This window comes from Scyliorhinus torazame, chromosome 11, assembly GCF_047496885.1.
Source record: "Scyliorhinus torazame isolate Kashiwa2021f chromosome 11, sScyTor2.1, whole genome shotgun sequence".
Lineage (NCBI taxonomy): Eukaryota > Metazoa > Chordata > Chondrichthyes > Carcharhiniformes > Scyliorhinidae > Scyliorhinus > Scyliorhinus torazame.
In genome coordinates, this window is record NC_092717.1 from 112605142 (window position 1) to 112631954 (window position 26813).

Sequence of the window (26813 nt, forward strand, 5' to 3'; positions counted from 1 at the left end):
CAATCACAGATAAGTACATACTGATTTTCTATCCCTAGTTATTAGTGTGATGCATATTAATATGTATATTTTATATATACATCTATGATGGCTAACTGTATATTTCTAGAAATCAATTCAGATAGTAGAGAAAACACAGCTTAACATAGTCAGCTTTAGAATAAAGTTAATATAAATTACAATATCTTGAAATAATTTCAACGCATTGGAAAAATAGCTGAAATCTGATGTTTCATTTATTTCATACTGCAGTTTTCAAATATTGTAAAATATTACATGAAGGTCATTGAGCTTATGAAAGTTATGAAATATTTCCAATCGAAGAGGACCATGTAATTTGGCCTGAAAGCATGGTAAATGTGTTATCTGAATCGAACAGAAATGGTTCAATATTTGAATTTAGATTTATTGAACAGAAATGTTAACATATCGTTAGTTATCTGTAGTATAACATTTTTGTTTTTAACTTTAATGAGGATATTAGTTTTCAGAGCACAAAGTTCCTCATTCCAGTGAACCAATTCTCCTTGCCGAATAAACCTCAGTGATTAGTATAGATTAGTTATTTATTTTCTCCAGTGAAGTCAGACTGTGGGCCTCCACATCTCCCTGAGTACTCCTGTGTTCCAACACTGCCGACAAAAACAATTTACTTTTTTAAAAATTTAGAGTACACAATTATTTTTTTCCAATTAAGGGGCAATTTAGCATGGCCAATCCAGCTACCATGCACATCTTTGGGTTGTGGGGGTGAAACCCACGCAGACACGGGGGAATGTGCAAACTCCATATAGACAGTGACCCAGGGCTGGGATCGAACCTGGGTCTCAGCACCGTAGGAGGCAGTGCTAACCACTGCACCACTGTTCTGCACGTGACAAAAGCAATTTACATTTGTATACCACCTTTAACTTACAAAACATTTTAAAGAAATTGATAAAGAAGAAAATAATAGGTTGTGAACCATTACAGCCAGGTTTGGATCTAACTTCTTGCACAGATCTGATTTTCAATGCTCCAGCATTGGCAGCAGTGCCTTCTATTGCCTAAGGCCCTAAGCTTTGAAAGTCCCCCTAATCCTCTCCAGATTTCTAAGGGCTGGATTTTGTCAAAAAATGTCAGGAATTTTCTTTATTCTGTGATCCCATCTCCATCCTGGAGGACCCCACTGCCATATTTTTGTAGCATGGAAGCGGGCAAGTGTTGGAGAGATGGGTGCAATGCCTCTAAAAGCCAGCTCAGGACACCAACAGAATAGGCAAGTGGAAAAGCTGTTATTTTAGAAGGACCCTCACCGTTTACTAGGATATCAGATCAGTTGTATTCATAGCTTTTAGGACTCCTAGCCCTCACATCTCACCTCCTCATTTACCTATAACCTATTCCTGCCCCCTCATACCCCCATGTCATTTCTATGCTCCCTTATGTCCCTCCATACCTTTTCCATACCCTTTCAATTCCCCTTCCAAGTCCCCGCCCCATCCATTCTCGATACTTACTCTTCTATATCCAATATGTACAGAACCAGTGAGCCATTAGCAAGTCTGGCAAGGCATGAAATGCTTCAGAAGCTGACAAACAAGCTTTGACAATCTCCTTTGAAAAAAACTGTTAATCTTATAACCTCATAGAAGTGTCAAGAACAAACAACCATTCATACTATCAATGACTAACAGCTTTAATCCTCTTACCACCCCTTAATCTTATCCAAATAAATAAATAGACATTGCAAAACCACATCAAAGAAATAATAACTCATTGCAACCTCATAAAATGTCAATCAAATGAAGATGGCACTCTTCTGCAGAGTGCGAAGACTCCTCCTGAGCTGAGTACATTAGCCATTCTTGGAGCTTAGCCAAGCATTCATGAGAACATCTGGCTACTGTATCAACCACACAGGTTGAGCCGATGACTAGACATTTGTTTTGTTTTTTCAGATGGTCTCACTATGAGTGTATAATAAGAATCTTCATTGTCACAAGTAGGCTTACATTAACACTGCAATGAAGTTACTGTGAAAAGACCCGAGTCGCCACATTCCAGTGCCTATTCGGGTACACAGAGGGAGAATTCAGAATGTCCAAATTACCTAACAGCATGTCTTTCGGGACTTGTGGGAGGAAACCAGAGCACCCGGAGGAAACCCACACAGTCACAGGGAGAAAGTGCAGACTCCGCACAGACAGTGAGCCAAGCCGGCAATCGAACCTGGCATCCTGGAGCTGTGAAGCAACAATGCTATCCACTGTGTTCCCGTGCCGCTTTGGCTGAGCTCCAACAATGGTTAATATACTCAGCTCAGCAAGGGACTATCCTTCTTTGATTGATAACCTGATCTCTGAAGAGTTTTGTTTTCTACATCTGTGTGATAATTTGGACAAGATTAAAAGGTGTGAAGTGGACTATATGTGTCCTCAAAGGGACATTCACTGTCTGTGTTCTATTATCAGCTTTATGAAAAGGTAAGAGGGAAATGTTTTTAGAGGTAATGTTGAACGCCTATTTTTTCTGGTTCCTGATATGGGGCTAGGGTTCCCCTATGGTTCATGACTCCTCTGTGGTGCCATGAACCACATCACCTTAAAAAGAAGGCCCAACTCCATTAAGGTTGCAGGAGTCTGAAATGGCTGCCTGTAATGAAACCAAGCGACGCAAGATACTGCATGTGGGCTTGCTACTTGCATCAGCAAAAATTGTTGAAAACAGAATGCAGAAGGAAATCCTGGAATCAGGCCTTGCCCGCTATTTTTTAAGCCTCCGACACAAATGGAGATGTGAAATTCTGAGTCTAAATCGATCCCTTTTAAAATAATCTTGGATTTGGATTTGTTTATTGCCATGTGTACCGAGGTACAGTGAAAAGTATTTTTCTGCATGCAGCTCAAACAGATCATTTAGTACATGAAAAAAAACAGCATAATAGGACAACACAAGGTACACAGTGTACCTTTAAATCTTTAAATCCTACTTCTTTAATAAAACTTTTCATCACATGTCCTCATATCTTCATAAAATCAGGCAGCAACTGTGGAAAGAAAAATGAAGTTAGCATTGCAGATCGATGACTAATTATCAAAACACTGAAAGCATGGCTTTGCTGTTGAGCATTTTCTGTTTATATTTGTGATTTCCAGCATCCCCGGTATTTTGCTTTTCTGATGTCTTCCCATGTGGTTCAAAGTTAAATTTTGTTTCTTATATAAATGGAACAATTTACTATGTTAAAGGCACTATATAAATGCAAGTTGTTCTTTTAATTACAACTTTGATTAAAGATTCTCTTCAGATAGTTCAAGGAGGGATAAAGTGGCACAGTACAGAGAAGTCAAAGAAGGTCTTTGCAACAGGTTGGTCTGTGTGCTCTGGACAGGTAGAATAGGATTGTAAAGTTCAATGATAGCGTAAGTGAGTAGCCATGGAAGTCAGTGGAGGGGTTTATAGGAAGAATAGGCATGAGGGTGGAGAAGTTAGGAGCAAGGAGAATTAATGTGGAAGATGAAATTACTAAGAGTGACTAATCACTTTGCGCAGGGGCTGAAAGGGGAGAGAAGATATGAAATCCGGTAAGTAACTTGGATGGGCATGAATGGAGGGTGAGATGCTTGAATAAAGGAAAGATGCTGAGGATTATGAAGAACCTGACGTATTTCATGACAAGGTTTTAGAGTTCTGGAGTTTCCATTTATTGAATTGGTTTTCATGTCAAAGTTCAGCTGAAAATGGTACTGCAAGTATGGATCGTGAACCGAAAAAGAAAATGCTGGAAAATCTCAGCAGGTTTGGCAACATTTGTAGGGAGAGGAAAGAGCTAACGTTTCGAGTCCGATGAGTCTTTGTCAAAGCTAACAGACAGAGAAAGTGGGAAATATTTATACTGTGGAGTGAGAATGAAAGATGAGTCATAGCCACAGAAACCCAGGGAAACCGGGTGCTAATGGCCACAGAAACCAAAGGGAAAGAGTGCTAAGGGCAGTCCCCAGAGAGAACAAAAGACGTGAAAGGCCAAACAGCAGAGAAACTAACATCAGAGGGTGAACTGTAGATGTGAGGGGAGAGGAAGGGGGAAGCAAAGAGGAGAAAGAGTAAGAAAAGATGGATAAGGTGGGGGGGGGGGGGTTAAATATATATTAAGAAAGACAAGAAAGAAATGGTAAAAGACAGTTAAAATGAAATGGGATGAAAACAAATGGGTCGAGGTGGAGTAGAGTTAATCATCCGAAGTTGTTGAATTCAATCGTGTTTTGTTTTCAATGCGATTCAAGTTTCTGTGATCTCTTGCATGCGTTTTTAAAAATACTGTGCTGAAAATAAGCCCTGCCCATAAAACTGGCCATTCCCTCATGATGAATTAATCACCATTGGGAATTTCTGCTAATTGTACTCATTTACCGACCTTCAAGGAGGCTTTAAACATTAAGTGTTTCTTTAGGACCCAAGGATACTAGATACGTTTTAAAGCTTTTAAATGTGATGTATGTTTTAATTAACAAAGAAACTGGTTAATGTACCTTAACATAACTAGAAAATACTCCATATATTCTTTAAAGTGCATTTCAGTAATTTAGTATCAGGTAACTCAGAGGTGGTGGATTGAATCTGATTAAAAATGCTTATTTATTTTGATAAAACTATTTTCAACTATTTAAATCAAACTTTGCCAAGTTGACATTTTTAAGTACATGATGGAAAAATTTTTAAGCAAAATTAAAAGCAAGTGTGTTCAAAGTACATCCTGATTGTACTGATTCATGGCAGATTTGGTATTTGGTAAGATGTAAATGATGGGAAAACACTTTTCGAAACAGGCACAATTTGCAACAGAATGGGGAAGGGGGAAGCAAAGGGGAGAAAGGGTAAGGAAAGGTGGATAAGATGGGGGGGGGCGGTAAATATATATAATGAGAGACAAGAAAGAAAGAACTGGTAAAAGACAGTAAAATGAAACGGGATGGAAACAATTCCCCCTTCCCCTCCCCCCCCCCACATCGACATCTGTCACAGTTTACCCTCTGATGTTAGTTTCTCTTCTGTTTGGCCTTTCACACCTTTTGTTCTCTCTGGGGACTGCCATTAGCACTGTTTCCCCTTGGTTTCTGTGGCTATTAGCACCCGGTTTCCCTGGGTTTCTGTGGCTATGACTCATCTTTCATTCTCACTCCACAGAACAAATATTTCCCACTTTCTCTGGGCAGGATTCTCCCCTACCCGGCGGGGCGGGGGGTCCCGGCGGGATGGAATGGCGTGAACCTCTCCGGCGTCAGGCCGCCCCAAAGGTGCGAATTTCTCCGCACCTTTAGGGGCCAAGCCCTCACCTTGAGGGGCACAGGCCCGCCCATGGATCGGTGGGCCCCGATCGCGGGCCAGGCCACCGTAGGGGCACCCCCCGGGGCCAGATCGCCCCGTGCCCCCCCCACCCCAGGACCCTGGAGCCCACTCGCGTCGCCTGGTCCAACCGTTAAGGGAGGTGGTTTAATTCACGCCGGCGGGACCGGCATTACAGCAGCGGGACTTCGGCCCACCACGGGCCAGAGAATCGCCGGGGGGGGCCCGCCGACCTACGCGCGCGATTCCCGCCCCCGGCAAATCTCCGGTGCCGGAGAATTCGGCGGCCAGCGGAGTCGGGATTCACACCGCCCCCCCGGCTGGGGGTAGGAGAATCCCGCCCTCAGTCTTTTACCAGCTGGGGGCTGATTTAGCACAGGGCTAAATCGCTGGCTTTGAAAGCAGACCAAGGCAGGTCAGCAGCATGGTTCAATTCCCATACCAGCCTCCCCGAACAGGCGCCGGAATGTGGCGACTTGGGGCTTTTCACAGTAACTTAATTTGAAGCCTACTTGTGACAATAAGCGATTTTCATTTTAGCTTTGACAAAGGATCATCTGGACTCGAAACGTCAGCTCTTTTCTCTGCCTACAGATGCTGCCAGACCTTTTGAGATTATCCAGCTTTTTCTCTTTGGTTACAGATTGCAGCATCCGCAGTAATTTGCTTTTATACTTGTCCTTACCTTACTCCCCAACGACCACCCATAACCCCCAGTGACTCCCGAAGCCGCTGGCTGTGCGGCTGATGGCTATCGCTAATAGGGAATTGGCACTTATGGTTAAGTGAGCACTTCACACATCCCTAGTGGATTCCCGTGGGTAGGTGGGCCATGTAGCATATAGGAGTCATTGTTTAGCATCCCAATCACACCTTGATGCCTGGATATTGTGCTTTAACACTGCGGGAGGCAACATCACACGCACAGCAGCCAACATCTGAACACCCAGGGGATGGCACACAGCTCCGGGGAAATGTCCACAGCCGGAGGGTGGGTGGGAGCCAATGGGAAGGGACGATATATGGAGAGATGGGCCAAGATTCAGAGATCGACCCGCATTGCAGAAGAATGTGACAGGGGCATCATACTGGTTCCGCCCAAGGGTGTTTAATGTGTAATACAAGTCCCCACTCTCCCAATGGTGCCGCCTTCCCACCTTCTATCTACCCACCTCTTACCTACTCCCTTCAACCCCTCCCCCCCTTCTCCCAGTGCCCTCAGTGATCCTCAACATGCTTGGCCCTCCTGGCTCTACCGCTAGGTATGGATGTCTCCCCAGGATGCACATCTGAAGTGGAGGCAGCCAGCTGCTTACCTTGTCCCGTAGCCTTCGATGCCCCTGGCAAGAGACCTCTGGGACTCTAAGGCCAGAGGGCCCTGGCTCACTTATCAGTGGCATATGCACAGCCGTGCCATCCTGTTCTGTGTGCTGATTTCGAGACGCGGCCTCATCAGAGGGGTGGAACTCGGGGGAGCTGGTGGCTATCGTCGCTACTCCATGGAATGGGTGCGGGTTGGCACTCAGTGCCCCCTCCTTCCACTCGGTGCCCATAAGTCCTTGGGTTTCACCTTGGAATGGAGGCTGCCCCTGCATCATCTGACTCTGCTAGCCCTGGCAGTTCCCCATGGTCCACACCATCATGTCGATGCCCTCAGTGATGCTCCTTAGTGACTGGGGCATGCTCTGCAGCACTTCGACAATGCTTACCTGCGACTGGGACAAGCTCTGCAGCGCCTCGGCCATTCCCATCTGAGAGCGGGACATGGCCCGCAGAACCTCATCAAGGTCAGCCTTGATATCCCCCAGCGAGGCACACATTCTATCGAGACCCTCAGCTATGGCCATCACCAACTGTTCAACGCATTTGTTATGGGCCAGGGTTTAGATAACATCAAAGTATATCATGGAGTTCACCTGACCCACAACTTTTAATAGATTTTGGTTATGGGGAGCACAAGGGCCTACTTTACAGGTATGATGCAATAGAGATCTAAAGTATTTTTAAAACAAACCAACATTTATTCTATGAATCCAGTTAACATTTTATAAACCCACAGTAAACATCTTCCCAACTACCAACACTGATAACCTCCCAAAAAGATACAGTGCACTATAGGTAACCCGTAGTAATTTTCCAAACAACATCCACAAGCCAAAACACTTTTTAACAAAGACAGTAGGTTTGAATTCTCCATAGAGAACAGTTATCACTTTTAAATTATCAAGTGATCTCAACACCTTGTTTAACATACAGAGGGAGACCAGTAAACATCTGCTTGGTTTGAATGTAGCTCTCCAACTGAAAGCGAAACTAAAACACAGAGCCAAAAAGAGCTTCCAGCTCAAAATGAAAGTAAAAAGCAGAATCACATTCCAGCTCCAACCACACAATGACATCACTGCAGCCATTTGATAAAACACACTTTTCTGAAAGGGACTCTCACATAACACCTACCCCCAAGAAAAAAACAAAAACCATCAACTTCAAGGTGGTTTCATTTTTCACCTTTTCACTTTCCTTTAAGAAATATTGACAGTAAATATACGTTTTATTTTACAAAACAAAACACGCAAACATTTATAATAACATAGTCCATTTTAGTTCTTCTTCCTCCACCGAACCTGCTTCTCTTCATCACATTTGTGACAAAGCATCGGCTATCACATTTTCTCATCCTGCCACATGTATTATTTTTAAATGAAATGGCTGTAACAATAAACTCCATCGAAACAGTCTTGCATTGTTATTCCGGAATCGCTCCAAATACATCAATGGATCATGATCATTATATATAATTGTGTCAGACGGATTGCTGGTAATATCGATTTGAAAATGTTGTAAAGCCAGCACCAAGCTCAAATTTTCCTTCTCAATTGTTGAATACTACTTCTGGTGCTTATTTAATTTCTTTGAAAAATAACCAATAGGCCGCTCTAGTCCTTCGTCGTCATCTTGTAAAAGCACCGCACCTACGCCCACAGCACTCGCATCAACAGCCACTTTGAATGGAGCAGTGGTTAACACAGCTTTCAGGCCGTCAAATGCCTGTTGACACCTCCGCTGTCCACTAAAATTTGCTACGCTTCTTTAGCAAGTCCGCCAGTGGAGCAACCCACTGCTAATGTTTGGCACAAAGTTCCGGTAAAATCCACTCATGCCAAGAAATTGCATTATTTCCCTTTGTGTCAAGGGTCTTGGAAACTCCCCAATAACCTTTGTTTTCACCTCCCGTGGGACCATTCGACACTGTCCGATTGTATGGCTAAGGAAAGTGACTTGGGCTTTTCCAAATTCACTTTTGGCTAAGTTTGCCACCAAACCTGTCTCCTGAAGTCGATCAAATAACTCCATCAGATGCTTTGAATGTCCTTTCCATGTCTGACTGAAAATTACCAGATCGTTGGTGTATACCGCACAATTGGGAATCCTGAAACAACTTTGTTAGTTAACCATGGAAATGTGGCTGGGGTGTTTTCCATGCCAAATGGCATAACTTTGAATTGGCATATACCATCTGGAGTCACAAAAGCTGAAATCTCCTTCCCCCTTTTCTACCTGCCAGTAACTTTTAAGTAAATCCAGTTCGTAAATAAAAGCTGATTGTCCCACCTTCTCAAAGCAATCCGCCAAACGTGCGATAGGATAAGAGTCCGTTCTTCTAACTGCATTAACCTTTCTATAGTCCACACACAAACGTTGGGTACCGTCCGGTTTTGGTACCTTCACTATGGGTGAGCTCCATTGGCTGCAACCCACTTCAATTATGCCATTTTTAAGCATACTTTCAATTTCTTTGTTAACCTGTGCCAATTTTGAAGGGTTAAGTCTATATGGATGTTGTTTAATTGGAACAGCATTTCCCACATCTACATCATGTATAGCCATTTTAGTACTTCCCAACCTATCTCTACAAACTTGCCCATGTGATATCAATAACTCTTTCAGGTCAGTACGTTTTTCCTCTGGAGGGTAAATCAACAATTCATCCCAATTTTTAAGAACATCTTCATTTTCCAATTTAATTTCAGGGATGTCAAATTCAAAGCCATCTGGATTTGGTTCTTTACTTTGAGATAGAATCTTTAAAACCTCCTCCTTTTGCTCTCCTTCCCTTTCAAAGTACCTTTTAAGCATATTCGCATGACACATTTGGTGAATTTTCCTTCTATCTGGCGTTCTTACCACATAATTCACCTCACTTAATTTCCTTTCAATCTGATAAGATCCACAAAACCTTGCTGTTAAAGGTTCACCTACCACTGGTAACAATACTAAAACGTTGTCTCCACTGGCAAAACTACGAACTTTTGCTTTTTTGTCCACTACCTGTTTCATCAGATGTTGTGCAATTTTTAAATGTTGTCTAGCCAATTCCCCAGCTCTATTTAGTCGTTCCCTAAAATTTGACACATAATCCAATAATGTAAGTTCCGACTGCTCACTCACCAATTTTTCCTTAATCAATTTGAGTGGTCCTCTTACCTCATGACCAAAATTTAGTTCAAAAGGACTGAATTTGGTTGACTCATTAGGTGCATCCCCAATTGCAAACAGTACCAATGGAATTCCTTTATCCCAATCCTCTGGATAATCTTGACAATAAGCCCTCAACACTGTCTTTAATGTCTGATGCCACCTTTCTAACGCTCCCTGCGATTATGAATGGTACATAGTTGATTTAAATTGTTTTATTCTTAAACTGTCAATAACGTCTTTGAATAACCTCGAGGTAAAATTTGATCCTTGATCCAATTGTATTTCTGTAGGTAGTCCATATCGAGTAAAGAAATTAAGTAACACCTCCACAATCTTTTGAGCTGTAATATTGCGTACTGGAATGGCCTCTGGAAACCTAGTAGACACATCCATAATAGTCCAAAGATATTGATCCCCACTTTTTGTTTTAGGAAGCGGTCCTATGCAATCAATTAAAACCCTTGTAAAAGGTTCCCCAAATGCTGGAATGGGTATTAAGGGCGCTGGTTTTATCACTGCTTGAGGTTCCCCTGGCACTTCGACATGATCGTCAAAATTTAACTACATCTTTATGTAGTCCAGGCCAATAAAAATGTTTTTGTACTTTAGCTTGAGTTTTCCTTACTCCCAAATGACCTCCCACTGATACCTCATGTGCTACTCACAACACCTCCTTTCTAAACCCTACTGGCAAGACCACATAATGAACCTCTGCCCACTTTTCATCCATCTGCATATGTAAAGGTCTCCATTTTCTCATCAAGACATCATTTTTATGGTAATAACATTCTGGTATACACTCAGATCCCTCTTCCGTGTATGCTTTCTGATACATCTATTTTATTTCTATATCTTTCTGGTGTAATTCCACCAATTTTCCTCAACTAAAAATATCCACCTCATCCTCCACCTGTTCTTGTTTTTTTCCAACCATCTGATCAAAAATCGTTTCTAATAATTGAACTTCAACTTTATCTTCACTCTTTGATTTCTCCTCTTGTCTTAACCTGTGACTTTTCAACCTTGTTACTACACAATCTGGAAAAACCCCAGAATATTCGTCCTTCAACACTTCAGTTGTCTGATTTTCCACTGGCTTATCAACCACAGTAGGCATCACTCCCACCTGTGATCCAGCTATATCATTACCCAAGATAAAGTGTATTCCTGGACAAGATAGTTTCTCTATTACTCCTACTACCACTTCACCATTCTTCACTGGACTTTCTAACCTTACCTTATATAATGGAACACTACTCTTCTCACCCTGAATTCCACATATTACCACCTTTTCTGGTAATATTCCTCCCAAACTACATAACTCCTCATCTCTTACCATCAAAGATTGACTAGCTCCCGTATCTCTTAAAATTGTGACTTCTTTACCTACTCCTCCTGGTACACGAGTACACTTTACCCACACAAGTAAATTCTTTAAAGAGATCTGGCACCTACTTATTAATCACCTCTTGATCAGGCTATACAATCTTTTGCGCCTCCTTCGCTTCACTTGGGCTTTCCTTTACCAGTTTAACAAACCCTACTGACTTATCCTGTTTTATCACATCAACCTTCCCAGTGCTTTTCTTCAACTACCAACATTGTGACTTTATATGGCCTAGTTTATTACAGTGAAAACATTTTGAAACTTTTCATTTCACTTCCACCCTCCTGGATTTCCTTTTTAATCTGAGATACACTCTCCTTATTATCTCCCATCAGATCTCTTTTACTTGCGTATTTCTCTTTTCCCCAGTTTCTATCCCTCACAGGTTGAAACCGATGTTGGAAACCAAGCTTTGATTTATGAGCTAATTCATAATCATCTGCCATTTCTGCTGCTAACCTCAAAGTTTTAACCCTCTGCTCTTCCACATGAGTTCTCACTACATCAGGAATTGAATTTTTAAACTCCTCCAAAAGTCGAATTTCTCTGAGAGCTTCATACGTTTGGTCTATTTTCAAAGCTCTTATCCACCTATCAAAATTACTCTGTTTGATCCTTTCAAATTTCATGTATCTTTGGCCAGGTTCTTTCCTTAAATTTCTAAACCTTTGTCTGTGGGCTTCAGGCAGTTCAGGCACCTAAGATGGATTTTTTCACCTCCTCATAGGTCCCAAATACCTCCTCTGATAGTGATGCAAACTCTTCACTAGCCCTACCTACCAACTTTGTTTGAATTAGTAATACCCACATGTCCTGTGGCCATTTCATTTGTTTAGCTACCTTCTCAAATGAAATGAAAAAGACTTCTACCTCCTTTTAATCAAACCTTGGCAATGCTTGGACATATTTAAATAGATCCCCACCAAGCCTTCGACTATAACGCTCAAGCCCATTATCCTCATCACTCTCCTCAAACTATACATTTCCCTTTACATCCGCCAATTTTAACTGACTGGCATGTCTCATGGTCATTTTCTGAAGTTCAAACTCTCACTTTTTCCCTTTCCTCTCTCTCCTTTTCTTTTTCTTCTCTATCTCTTTCTCTCCCTTTTTGTTTCCCCTGATCTGTACCTCCCTTTTCCCTTCTTTTTGTTCTGCTAGGGCTATTCTTTATTATTTCCTTTCTTCTCTCTCCTTTTCTCTCTTTTCATGTTCAAGCTGCTTTAATTCTTTTTCATGTGCAAGTTGCTTGATTTGTAACTGGATTTTTTCCCATTTCCAATGAGTCCGACTGTATCTCAGGCAATTTTAAATGCTCAGCTACCGCCATAAGTACCTCTTGTTTTCGTATTCTGTAAGGTCATGTTAACTGCAATGTTTTTGCCAAATCTAAAAGCCTGTTTTTAGTCTCTGTTTGTAAGGTACTGCGTGTGACCTTCTCCACCCCCAAAAACGTCCGAGCCTCTGAAAGAGCCATTGTCCACAACACACTCCCTACTTAAACTGGAATACCACACCTGAAAAGCAAACACAAATATGCTCACCCCTGACTGCATTTAAGTTCACTAAGCCAACCCAATCACGAAAGATAGACTTTATACCACAAACCCCCAATTTGTTATGACCCAGGGTTTAGAGAACACCAAAGTATACTATGGAGTTCACCTGACCCACAACTTTTAATAGATTTTGGTTATGGGGAGCACAAGGGCCCACTTTACAGGTATGATGCAATAGAGATCTAAAGTGTTTTTAAAACAAAACAATGTTTATTCTATGAATCCAGTTAACGTTTTATTAACCCACAGTAAAAATCTTACCAACTGCCAACACTGATAACCCCAAAAGATACAGTACTCTATAGGCAACCCTTAGTAATTTTCCTAACAACATCAATAAGCCCAAACACTTTTTAACAAAGACAGTAGGTTTGAATTCTCTACAGAGAACAGTTATCACTTTTAAATCATCAAGTGATCTAAACACCTTGTTTAACATACAGAGGGAGACCAATATACATCTGCTTGGTTTGAATGCAGTTCTCCAACTGAAAGTAAAACTAAAAACACAGAGCCAAAAAGAGCTTCCAGCTCAAAACGAAAGCAAAAAGCAGAATCATGTTCCAGTTCCGCCACACAATGACATCACTGCAGATATTCGATAAAACACACTTTTCTTAAAGGGACTCTCACATGTCACCTTGGACACCTTCACTGATGGTGCCAACTTTGTGCACCCGGCTCTCCACTGCGGTCGCCACCCTAGCCTCAGTGCCACGCATTGTTGGGGACATCTTCTGCACCCATAGCATCTGAGACTCCTCCAATCGGCTATGGATCTGCTTGAGTGATGCTGACACCCCCCTCTGAATGTCCAGGCTGTCCCTATCATTCCCAACAGCTCCGGATAACTCTGTTCCACAGGCTCAGCATCAGACTGGGACCCAGCTGGTCCTGGGATCCAGCAGCCCTCCGACTGCTGTCTGGTCAGGAGGTTCTTGCCTCCACTGATATGCATCATCAGCAGTGTGGTGCTCACCAGATTGTGCTTCCGAAGCCTGTCCACTAACATGTCCCACCAAAGAGTGCTTATCTGCACTGGTGGAGGGAGGGGATAACTGCTGTGCCGCGACTATAATGGTGGCATCCTCGGAGCTCTCCTCCGAGGTGGTCTCCTGGGAGGCAGGGAATGTGCTGCCCGGGATGGGCCGGCGCCGTTGGCCGGAGGACCTGCAGGAGAATGGACATGTAGGAGGGATGAGTCAGTCAATAACAACTCACATTTGACAGGTCCCCTGGGTGGAGCCTGGTGGTTTCTTGCCTTTGCGGCGACCGCCAGCCTCCGCGTGGGTGACCGATCTGTCTTCGGCCACCCCAGTCATCTCCAGGGCATGCTCCTCGAAGGAGGTGAGGATGTTTAAGTCCGGCACTCCACCTGTCTGGGCCCTCTCCCGACGATTATGGGGGAACATTTCCTGAGGAGACACAGAGGGGGCATCGTTAGCCACATGCGTGGTTCGCAGTGGTGCAAGGGGGGTGTGAAGGGAGGGAGCACTTGTAGACTTGAGCCAAATGAACAACCCTTCCATGACCTTCAAGACCTAGAATGGGACTTGAACTAGGGGTCTTCCAGCCCTGGGGCAGAAGTGTTACCAACTGAGCCACAAAACATTTACCAGTAAGTACCCGTATCTTAAGAAATAGGTGAAAATACTTTCCATTGGCTCAGATTCCTTTTCTCAAGTGAACCCATTCTAGCAGACCAGATGGCATCACTCGGATGCCTGATTTACTCTGTTGTTGGATTTTTCCTTGTCAGTATCCCAATCACAATATTGTGTTTGGAGTGGTACTAAAAGTAAGCGTGCCAGGATGATGAAGAACATGGGCCACGCTGCGGCCAAAAGGCAGCGCGCCGCAGCGTAGCTGATAAAAGCCGGGGGACCCCGCTCTCGGGATCTACCCAGCTCACAACGCCTGCCGAGATCTAACGCAATCTCGCGAGATGTTGCGATGTGAATCCTGCCTATTGATTGACTGCCGGTGGCAGCCATGGTGTGAGTGGTTGCACACAGGGCGGCTCCTGCTTGACGGCGTAGAAAATAACTTTTTTAATCTGAAATTGGGTTCAACTTTGACAGAAAAGTGCAGCTGAAGGTCAGAGGAAAAGTTTCCCCTGGAAGTGGTATGTCTGCTGGTTACCAAACCCGGCAGAAGAAGGTGAAAGATTTGGCCAAAGAGTTGGAAGAGACCTGTGGCGCAGCAGCCAGTGGAAATATGGCAGAGGGGGAAGGGCTAGTGCAAGTTGGAAAGCCCCAGATGGAACAGTTGATGGCCTTCATCAAGGAAGAGCTCCACCAGCAGAGGAAGGATATGCAGGAGGATCACTCAAAGGCCATTGAAGGAGCTGTGGCACCCCTGAAGGGCTCGATGGAGAAGGTGGAGAAAAATTTGGAGGCACATTAGTCGCAGATCGGAGAGTTTGAGGGTGATGTCAAACCACTGCGATCGGGTGGTGGCATTGGAGGCGGAGGTGGGGCTCTCAGGAGACCTTTGCAAGATGTTGAGAGCAATGGTGGAGGAGCAGGAAAATCGATCGAGAAGGCAGGATCTGCAGATAGTGGGCCTACCTGAAGGAGTGGAAGGTGAGACTGCAACAACGTATATTTCGAGGATGCTGGTGGGCTCGTGGCAGAGGGGATGTTTGATAAAGCCCCTGAAGTGGACGGAGCGCACAGGTCTTGAGGCAGAAGCCTAGAGCAGGCGGTGATCATGAGTCTCCATAAGTTCGTGAAGAAAGAGAAGATCCTGCAGTGAGCCAGGGAGAAGCACAACTGTGAATGGGAGGGGAACAAGGTCCGAAGAAGGTGAAAGATTTGGCCAAAGAGTTGGAAGGGACCTGTGGTGCAGCAGTCAGTGGAAATATGGCAGAGGGGGAAGGGCTAGTGCAAGCTGGAAAGCCCCAGATGGAACAGTTGATGGCCTGCCTGGTGTGCGGGTTTCGACAGAGCCAAGGTGGTGCTGTATTGACGGCAGATCAGGTTTGGGGTGCTCTACCCGGCAGCGCTTTCGGTGATGTATGAAGGCCGGGAATGCTATTTTGAGACCCCAGAAGTGGCCAATGACTTTATCAAGGAGCATAAACTGGGGGATAACTGAACTGAACAATTCTGGGAGACTGAGGTGCTAGCACTTTGGAGTAATTGGGAGTATGGGTAGAGTGGGGATTGGAGGGAGTGGGAGGTTTTCTTTTCCTCCAATGTGGAGGTTTTTTTCTTTTTTTTTACTGTTGGATTGACAAAGGATAGCTGAGGTGAAAAGTTTGCAAGCATCCCCCCCTCCTGCTGCTTGGGGCTGTGTGTTTTTTTTTTCTGTTTGTTTGTTCTTGGGGAAGGTGACCTGTGGTTCGAGATGAGTCTTTGTTTGGGTGGGGAGGGGGAGGTCAGCGGGGAGCCTTCTTCACAGAACAGAGAGATGAGGGCGGGGAGGGGGGTCAGTGGGAGAAGCCTTTGGCAGATGTTGCCACGCTAGCAGGATATGCTGGCGAAAGGAAGTGAGGTGGGGGAGAAGGCCGAGAGAGGTGGCCGTAGGGGGGAGGGGAAGGGGGGAGGAAGAGGGTGGGGGGGGGGGGGGTGGGGGGAGAGGAGGATTGGGGGGAAGGGAGGGTGACGCTATGAAGCGAGGTTGGAGAAGAAATATGGTCAGGGGCGGAGAAAGGGGGAGCCATCTTGGATGGGCCACGTATAGGGTGAAATTAATGGGGGTAGAGCCAAAAGGGGAGGACGGTGGACGGTACACGGAAATAGAGGCATAAGCCCCCGGTAAGGCTGATAACGTGGCATGTGCGAGGGCTCAATGGACCAGTCAAAAGATCTTGGGTCTTTGCGCACCTCAGGAGCTTGAAAGCGGAGGTGGTCTTTCTGCAGGAGACCCACCTCCGCGTGAAGGACCAGGTTAGGCTAAGGAAGGGACGGGTGGGTCAGGTTTTCCACTTTAATAATAATCTTTATTGTCACAAGTAGGCTTAAATTAACACTGCAATGAAGTTTCTGTGAAAAGCCTTTCACCTTGGCCCTGTCACGTGGGGATAATAATTTCTTGTTCTTGTCCTTCTCGATGGTAGTGCTCATGAGTTTAGTAGGAGCTGCCTAAGGAACCTTGGTGAGTTACTGCAGTGCATCTGTAGGGCAGCACGGTAGCACAAGTGGATAGCACTGTGGCTTCACAGCGCCAGGGTCCCAGGTTCGATTCCCTACTGGGTCACTGTCTGTGAGGAGTCTGCACGTTCTCCCCGTGTGTGCGTGGGTTTCCTCCGGGTGCTCCGGTTTCCTCCCACAGTCCAAAGACGTGCAGGTTAGGTGGATTGGCCATGATGAATTGCCCTTAGTGACCCAAAAGGTTAGGAGGGGTTATTGGGTTACGAGGATAGGGTGGAAGTGGGGGCTTAAGTGGGTTGGTGCAGACTCGATGGGCCAAATGGCCTCCTTCTGCACTGTATGTTCTATGTTCTATGTTGTATATGGTGCACATGACTGCCACTGTTTGTCGGCGGTAGATGGATTGAATGTTTGTGGAAGGTATAGAAATCAAGTGGACTGCTTTGTCCTGGATGATGTCAAGCTGCACTCATCCAGGCAAGTGGAGCGTATTCCATTCCCCTCCTGAGTTGAGCCTTGTAGATGGTGGACAAGCATTGAAGAATCAGGATGTGAATTTCCCGCTGCAGGATTCGTAGCCTTTGACCTGCTCTGGTAATCACAGTCTTTATATGCCTTGTCCAGTTCAGTTTCTGGTCAATGATAACCGGTTGTTGATAGAAGGGGTTTCAGCGATGGTATAGCCATTGCATTTTAAGGGGTGATGGTTAGATCCTCTCTTGTTGGAGATGGCTATTGCCTGGCACTTGTGTGGCGCAAATACTACTTATCACTTGTCAGCCCAAGCCTGGATATTGCCCCAGATCTTGCTGCATTTTCGCACGGACTGCTTTAGTAGCTGAGGAATCGAGAATGTGCAGTCATCAGCGAACATCCCACTTCTGACCTTATGATGGAAGGAAGGTCATTGATGGAGCAGCTGGAGATGGTAGGGCCTAGTCAGCTATCCTGAGGAACTCCTGTAGTGATGTCCCGGGACTGAGATGATTGACCTCCAATAACTATAACCATCTTCCTTTGTTTCAGGTACGACTGCAACCAGTGGAGTATTTTCCCCCTGACTCTCATTGACTTGTTTGCTCAGGCTCCTTGGTGCTATATTCATTCAAACGCTGCCTTGATGTCAAGGGCAGTTGCTCTCACCTCACCTCTGGCATTCAGCCCTTTTTCCATTTTTGAATCAAGGCTGTAATGAGGTCAGGAATTGGGTGACCCTGGCGGGATTCAAACTGAGTGTCCGTGAACAGATTACTGCTGAATAAGTGCCGCTTGATAGCGCTGCTAATGCCTCTTCCATCACTTTACTGATGATCGAGAGTGGACGGATGGGGCGCTAATTGGCAGAGTGAGATTTGTCCTGTTTCTTGTGTACAGGACATACCTGGGCAATTTTCCACATTGCCAGTAGGTGACAGTGTTGTGGCTGTAATGGAGCAGCTGGGATCGGGGCGTGGAGGAGTCCGAGATGGATCATCCTCACTTCTAGCTGAAGATTGTTGCGAATGCTTCAACCTTATCTTTTGCATGATGTGCTGGGCTCCTCCATCCTTGGGGTATGTGTGGAGCGTCCTCCTCCAATTAATTCTTTAATTGTTCACCACCATTTATAGCTGGAGGAGGCAGGACTTTAGAGCTTAGATCTGACCCGTTGGTTGTGTGATCATAGAATCCCTACACTGCATAAGGAGGCCATTCAGCCCATCAAATCTGCACCAACCTTCTGAAAGACCACCCTATCTAGGCCCACTGCCCCACCTCATATCCATACCCTAGTAACCCCACCTAACCTTTTGAACTGTGGGAGGAAACCGAGCACCAAGAGGAAACTCACGCAGACATGGGGAAAATGTGCAAACTGCACACAGTCACCCAAGGCTGGAATTTAATCCGGTTCCCTAGCGCTGTGAGGCAGCAGTGCTAACCACTGTGCCACCGTGCCGCCCATATATTTATACATTTGACGGACTTGTCCATCGTTAACCCGCATTTCTTCTACAGTGCACATTAGAACACTTAGCTCTGTCTGTTACTTGCTGCTTATGCTGTTTGGCAAGCAAGTCGTCCTGTTTTGTCGCTTCACCAGGTTGACACCTCGGGCGAAATTTTCCCCCAACGGCGGGATGCCCGCCGACTGGCGCCAAAGCCGGCGCCAATCAGACGGGCATCGCGCCGGCAAAAAGGTGCGGAAGTCTCCGCATCTTTGGCGGCCTAGCCCCAACATTGAGGGGCTAGGCCGACGCCGGAGGGATTTCCGCCCCGCCAGCTGGCGGAAATGGCGTTTGTTGCCCCGCCAGCTGGCGCGGAAATGCGGCGCATGCGCGGGAGCGTCAGCGGCCGCTATCAGTTTCCCAGCACATGCGCGGGAGCGTCAGCGGCCGCTGTCAGTTTCCCGCGCATGCGCAGTGGGGAGAGTCTCTTCCGCCTCCGCCATGGTGGAGGCCGTAGTGGAGGCGGAAGGGAAAGAGTGCCCCCACGGCACAGGCCCGCCCGCGGATCGGTGGGCCCCGATCGCGGGCCAGGCCACCGTGGGGGCACCCCCCGTGGTCAGATCGCCCCGCGCCCCCCCCCAGGACCCCGGAGCCCGCCCACGCCGCCTGGTCCCGCCGGTAAATACCAGGTTTGATTTACGTCGGCGGGACAGGCAATTCCTGGGCGGGACTTCGGCCCATCCGGGCCGGAGAATCCAGCGGGGGGTCCCGCCAACCAGCGCGGCCGGATTCCCGCCCCCGCCCAATCTCCGGGAGCGGAGACTTCGGCGGGGGCGGGGGCGGGATTCACGGCGGCCAACGGCCATTCTCCGACCCGGCGGGGGGTCGGAGAATGACGCCCCTCATTTTTACGTATGGCTGGTGTTGCTCCTGGCATGCCTTCCCACACCCATCATTGAAGCAATGTTGATCCCAGGCTTGTTGGCAATGGTGGAGTGGGGGATATTCTGTTCCATGAGATTACAGATTGTAGTTGAGTTCATTTCTGCTCCTGTTGATGGCCCACAGCGCCTCATGGATGTCCAGTTTTGTGCTGCGAGATCTGTTCGAAGTTGATCCTATTTAGCACAGTGGTAATGCTACACAATATGATGGAGGGTATCCTCAATATGAAGATGGGACTTTATTTCCACAAGGACTGTGCAGTTGTCACTCCTACTGATACTGTCATGGACAGATGCATCTATGGCAGATTGGTGAGGATGAGGTCAAGTATGATTTTCCCTCTTGTTGGTTCCTCACCACCTGCCACATTCCCAGTCTAGCAGCTATGTCCTTTAGGACCCGGCCAGCCCAGCCTGTGGTGGTACAACTGAACCACTCTTTGAACATTGAAGGCCCCCACCCAAAATACATTCTGCGCCCAAGTGGTGTTCAACATGGAGGAGTGGTGATTCACCGGCTATGCAGGGATGACACATGGTAATCAGCAGGAGGTTAGCTTGCCCATGTTTTGCCTGCTGCATGAGCCTTCTTGGGGTCCTGAGTCGATGTTCAGTGCAACTCCACTGTGCCGCCACCTCTACTGAGTCTGTCCTGCCTGTGATATAGGTCATACCTAGAAATGGTGATAGTGGTGTCTGGGACATTTTCTGTAATGTACTACAAGCAACCAAGGCAATGACTTGCCCTGGACCCAGGCACAGATGAATGACGGTGGAAGGGGGTTGGCAGCAAAGTCAGGGTGGTGGCTCTCAGTGCCCCCCCCCCCCCCCATCTCTTTTTGATTCTGGGTCCCTCAATAAGGCACTGAAAGGGTGGCACGTGATGAAATGGTTAGCACTTCTGCCTAATGGCGCCAAGGACCCAGGTTCGATCCTAGCCCCAGGTCACTGTCTGTGTGGAGTTTGCACATTCTCCCCGTGTCTGCGTGCGTCTCATCCACACAATTCAAAGATGTGCAGAGCAGGTGCATAGACCACACTAAATTGCCCCTTAATTGGAAAAAAATAATTGGGTACTCTAAATTTATTTTAAAAATAAAATAAAAATAATGCGCTGAATGCCTTTGAAGAAGCTCCCAACCCCCACACCTGAAGACTGTATGCAAACATGCCCCAGGATTTACCTTTTGGACTTCTCATCTGGTGAGTCATCCGCAACTAGATTAATTCCAGCAGCAGCAATGCCTTCTCAAGGGCCTTAATTGGTGGTAAGGCAGAAAGGCCACCCACACATTTTCCCATTATGGACTTAATTCACGGTGGAACACAACAGTGGGATACCAGAGCTCCAGGAGAATCAGGGGGCAGAGGTGAGTGCAGTGACCATTACTAAGGAGAAGGTTCTGGGGAAACCGAAAGGTCTGAAGGTGGATAAGTCACCTGGACCGGATGGACTACACCCCAGGGTCCTAAAAGAGATAGCTGAGGAAATTGTGGAGGCATTAGTGATGATCTTTCAGGAATCACTGGAGGCAGGAAGGGTTCCAGAGGACTGGAAGGTGGCTAATGTAACACCACTGTTTAAGAAGGGAGGGAGGCAGAGGACGGGAAATTATAGGCCGGTTAGCCTGACTTCGGTCATTGGTAAGATTTTAGAGTCTGTTATTAAAGATGAGATCGCGAAGCACTTGGAAGTGCATGGTAAAATAGAACTGAGTCAGCACGGCTTTGTCAAAGGGAGGTCGAGTCTAACAAATCTAACAAAGTTCTTTGAGGAGGTAACAAGCAAGTTAGACAGAGGAGAATCAGTGGACGTGATTTATTTAGATTTCCAGAAGGCCTTTGACAAGGTGCCGCACAGGAGACTGTTAAATAAGTTAAAAGCCCATGTGTTGAGGGTAAGATCCTGGCGGGGATAGAGGATTGGCTGACTGGCAGAAGGCAAAGAATGGGATAAAGGGGTCTTTTTCAGGATGGCAGCAGGTAACTAGTGGTGTGCCTCAGGGGTCTGTGCTGGGACCACAACTTTTTACAATATACATTAATGATCTGGAAGAAGGTACTGAAGGCACTGTTGCTAAGTTTGCAGATGATACAAAGATCTGTGGAGGGACAGGTAGTATTGAGGAAGCAAAGGGGCTGCAGAAGGACTTGGACAAGCTAGGAGAGTGGGCAATGAAGTGGCAAATGAAATACAATGTGGAAAAGTGTGAGGTTATGCACTTTGGAAGGAGGAATCTAGGCATAGACTATTTTCTAAATGGGGCAATGCTTCGGAAAGCAAAAGCACAAAGGGTCTTGGGAGTCCTTGTTCACGATTCTCTTAAGGTGAATGTGCAGGTTCAGTCGGCAGCTAAGAAGGCAAATGCAATGTTAGCACTCATGTCAAGAGGGCTAGAATACAAGACCAGGGATGTACTTCTGAGGCTGTATAAGGCTGTGGTCAGACCCCATTTGGAGTATTCTGAGCAGTTTTGGGCCCCATATCTAAGGAATGATGTACTGGCCTTGGAAAGGGTCCAGAGGAGGTTCACAAGAATGATCCATGGAATGAAGAACTTATCGTATGAGGAACATTTGAGAACTCTGGGTTTGTACTTGTTGGAGTTTAGAAGGATATGGGGATCTTATTGAAACGTACAAGATACTGCGAGACCTGGATAGAATGGACGTGGAGAGGATGTTTCCACTTGTAGGAAAAACTAGAACCAGAGGACACCATCTCAGATTAAAGGGACGATCCTTTAAAACTGCGATGAGGAGGAATTTTTTCAGCCAGAGGGTGGTGAATCGGTGGAACTCTTTGCCGCAGAAGGCTGTGGAGGCCAATTCACTGAGTGTCTTTAAGACAGAGATAGATAGGTTCTTGATTAATAAGGGGATCAGGTGGTACGGGGAGAAGGCAGGAGAATGGGGATGAGAAAATATCAGACGTGATTGAATGGCGGAACAGACTCGATGGGCCAAGTGGCCTAATTCTGCTCCTATGTCTTATGGTCTTAATTGAGCCAGTGACAGGAAGGCAGCATGGTCCCCACCCACCACCCTCTTACCTGATTAAATTCCCCATAACTCAAACTAGCTGTGGGGAGAGCATTAAATTCCATCCAACATTGTTGCTTATGCTTCAGATAGACTCCTCTATTCTCCAAGGAAATGCATTGTCTCTGAAAATGTTGACAGCACTACACATGTTTTCCCTTGCTGCTCTTCAAATTACTGTCTTCAAATGACCCCTGAGGCTCAGCATCTGGATCAAACTGAACAGAGATTTGAATGTCTTGCATACTCTGACACGGACTTTCCACTGACGTATTCCTCACCATGTGACATTATTGTTGTAGGATGTTTGATAGGACTGAATGAAGCCTTTGTAGTCTTAAGTAGGATAACTGTATGTACTTATTAACTACAAGAACTGTGTACATCTGTTCAGTGAAGGGCTCAAGGTGGGAGTTGGCTCCATGCTTGCTGTGTACACCACTCAGTCCAACACTAGACAGACTTCGAGTTGCAGGTAATATGTTCTCTTACATTACTGTGTGGGCTGAACTGTACTCAGGTCCATGTTGACCCTATATGTGCCAGACCTTTATACTACAAATATCATTTTTAATGCAGGACACAGTGAGGTATGTCTATTGGTGGAGAATTTGCAGGGGTTATGTGATGGTGCATATTTAACCTGCCTAGCCTCCTGTAAGGAATCCTTGTGCTGGTTACTCATCTCCTTCAGGAGCTGTGAAGGACCAGTGGGAGATGAAAATCATGAGTTAGTGCTGAAAGTGATAAAGGATACAGACTCTGCATAGTGCATAGCATGACAGTTCATCGTGAATGATAGTTAAGGGCCTATTGACAATGCATCATCTAATTCTGTCGTCAAATCTCTGGGTCCACACCCTCCAGTCTCTCCAATACTCTGTGCATATGCCACCCTGCCAATCTCCAGGGCATTCTCCCTTGTACTCCGAGTGACAATGGCTGCAGATGCATCCCCAGTTCACTGTCTCTCCGGGCTCACTTTTCCTGGAACGAGAGAAGGCAGAGAGCTATGACTATGAGGAGTGAAATGAGTGTTAAGCATAGAATTTGAGGATTGTGAGGGATGATTGTGAGAAGGCAATATGTTGAGGACAGATTTATGTTTTTTTGTGTGTTGAAATGGATATTTGAAGAAGTGCTTAAAGAGAAAGGAATGTGTGCAACAGCAAGGTATGCTAGTCAGATATGTAAGTTATGCTGGAGAATACTAGAGAGGTGAGAAAGTGATGTCTGCCATTGGGAGTGGTATGAAGCTCACCTTTCCTGACCTAATGAGGTAATTAAACCTTTTACGGCAGTGTACCCACTGAATGGCCTTTGCCTTCCATCCCCAGGGAAGAGGAGATCTCTCATAGCTCTTACTGCACCCAGAGATCAAGAAACCCAGAAGGGGAATGTTAATGCCATGTCTGAGTTAAGCAACCATTGCAAAACCTGTTACTTCAGCACTCATTCAGGTCACCACCCACAATCGATCCCACTGTTGTGGTAGGGGTATCAGTTTAAAATTCCTCCTGATTATTCCAAAAGTGCTTGGGAACACAATTTCAGCATTTCCTTTGAGAAAAATCCCACTAATGAACTCTAGTGCTGTCCAAGCATTTTTTGAAGCTTGTGGGGTCTGTGGGAGGTCACTCTATTTAAGTATTGGTGGGAAACCAAGTCAATGGGGGTTATCCATGGTCCCTCCCAGCCCACATCAGTTGGAATGTCATGCAATGCTACCATCCAGTGGTGGCTGAGGGTGAGTGTCATCATAGATCATAGATCATAGATCATAGATTTTACAGTGCAGAAGGAGGCCATTCGGCCCATCGAGTCTGCACCGGCTCTTGGAAAGAGCACCCTACCCAAGGTTAACACCCCCACCCTATCCCCATAACCCAGGGCAATTTTGGACACTAAGGGCAATTTATCATGGCCAATCCACCTAACCTGCACGTCTTTGGACTGTGGGAGGAAACCGGAGCACCCGGAGGAAACCCACGCACACACGGGGAGGATGTGCAGACTCCGCACAGACAGTGACCCAAGCCGGAATCGAACCTGGGACCCTGGAGCTGTGAAGCAATTGTGCTATCCACCATGCTACCGTGTTGCCCACCTTGTGTCTGCACACAAAGATGGTTTTATTACCACTGTTCTTGCAAGGAGACAGATATCATGACAGCAATTTATTTAAACCTGAATTGATTTGAGAGCTGCTTCTCTGCTCTGAATATATCCTGCCAACATAAACAGCGGTATTGGTGACTGTAAGCATTTGGGTTGACCTGAAGTCAGGAAAAGTGCTATATAAATGCAAATAATTATTTCTGGGAGGGGCCCACTTATATCTTTCAGATAGCTGGCATGCCTCAGATCACTCTACACGTATATTTGGGGCCTAAATTCACAAAAATAAGCATAGAAATTGCCTTTGGACAAATAGAAATCCCATCACTGGTTTCAGACCTAGGTTTGTGAGTATTCCACTGAGGTTCAAGTCTGCCAGACAGTTTTGTTATTTTAGGTCAAATTTTAATTTCTCCTCATTAATGTGCTCTTTTAGACTTATCCAAAGTCATATTTGATGTTAAGCTAATGAATGTTAATATAACCCCAATGGAGGTCCCGGGATGGTTAACCATGTACTCCCTGGAATATGAACTTCCCCTTTAAGGGGGCGGGGCTTCTCCTTAACAAGGAGAGCCCCAGCTGCCTAAAAACCCATATAGTAAGCATATATTTCGGTATCATTACTGCTTATCTCAGTGCACTACTGTTTCAGTGCTCTCTATTCCTATGCACGGATTTAAACATTGCTCCTAATCTATTAAACCACCTCTTTATGTAAAACTTTTAGTGTTTTAACAGAAAAATGTCCATTGTATAGATGTTGACTTACAATGATTTTGAAAACCTCAAATGAGCCATTAAACACAGGTAAAAAGCACTCTTAAATAGGTCTTCTCTGAGTAAACATTGCACCTCATGTTTCAGTTGCAGTCATGCAGAGGTTAGGCTGACAGGATGTGGAACCCCCATTGCAGTTTGCTGTGTCCTCCTATTGGCTAAGTTCATGCTTTCTTGCAGCTGTTGGAAAATTGAGGGGTGAATAATGATTTGGCCACAACCACTGTTTGCCAACAAGTAAATACTATTTCACAGAGAGGATGGAGAAGCCGTCCTTAATGTCTCTTTATTAGTAATATAATCCTAAAATAAATTATATAAATGTGATAATGGTATGACACCTCTTTATTTGTTACATAAGTTTTTTGCTAGAAGTGTTCATTAAAGCATTCATTAAAATGCCCAGTTATATCAGACATTTGTATGGAATTATAATAACTCTCAAGAACAAGTGAAACAGGATTAATCAATTAAACATGGTTTGAAAGAACAAATTAGCTTTCATTCAGTAATTCCATTCAACCGTTGTGTTTGCTCTCTTGCATGTCCACCCTGCCAGAAGCCAAATGAACAAGACCCACATTAGATTTGATGAGCTGTTTGACAATAGTCATTTGCTGCATTTGATCCATAACTAATGCTTCTAAGCAGAGTGAGATAAGTAGCCTGACTATGTGTCCTGCAAAGAATGCCATGTCTGGAACAGAAGAGTGAATAGGTTTTGATTCCAACTTTTTAATGAAAGGGGACATAAATATTGTATTTGCTTAAGGAACCAAAATATTCCAATTTTTCGATTCAGGTTTGTTCTAAGCTTTCCTTGCATGCCATTTAAAAAATCCAAATTGTGCTCTTTGCCCTGCAAGTTAGCTATTTAAATATCAGCACAATGCAGTCTCATTGGGAAGTACATCCCATTTTTCCGACTTCCCTGATTATATACATATTGGATATCTTTAGCAAGTTATTTTCTTTGAAAGGAAATTGCATGTATCATCAGATTTCATTTGATAAAATGTTGATGAAAATTTTATACAAAATGAGAAGTTATTTACATTTTGAAACGTGACTTGTAAACTGATCATGTTAAAAATGCTTATTCAGTGATTATTGGCATCTGAAATTTTCATGAAGTCCAGTCAATCCCCTGTAGT

The 26813-nt window shown here is 45.3% G+C and overlaps 1 protein-coding gene across 3 annotated transcripts in view; it reads left to right on the plus strand.

The window, feature by feature from the left end:
- ppp1r42 (protein phosphatase 1, regulatory subunit 42) overlaps window positions 1-26813 on the plus strand; it is a 270849-nt gene that overhangs the window by 171752 nt on the left and 72284 nt on the right. The gene's annotated exons all lie outside the window — the stretch shown is intronic.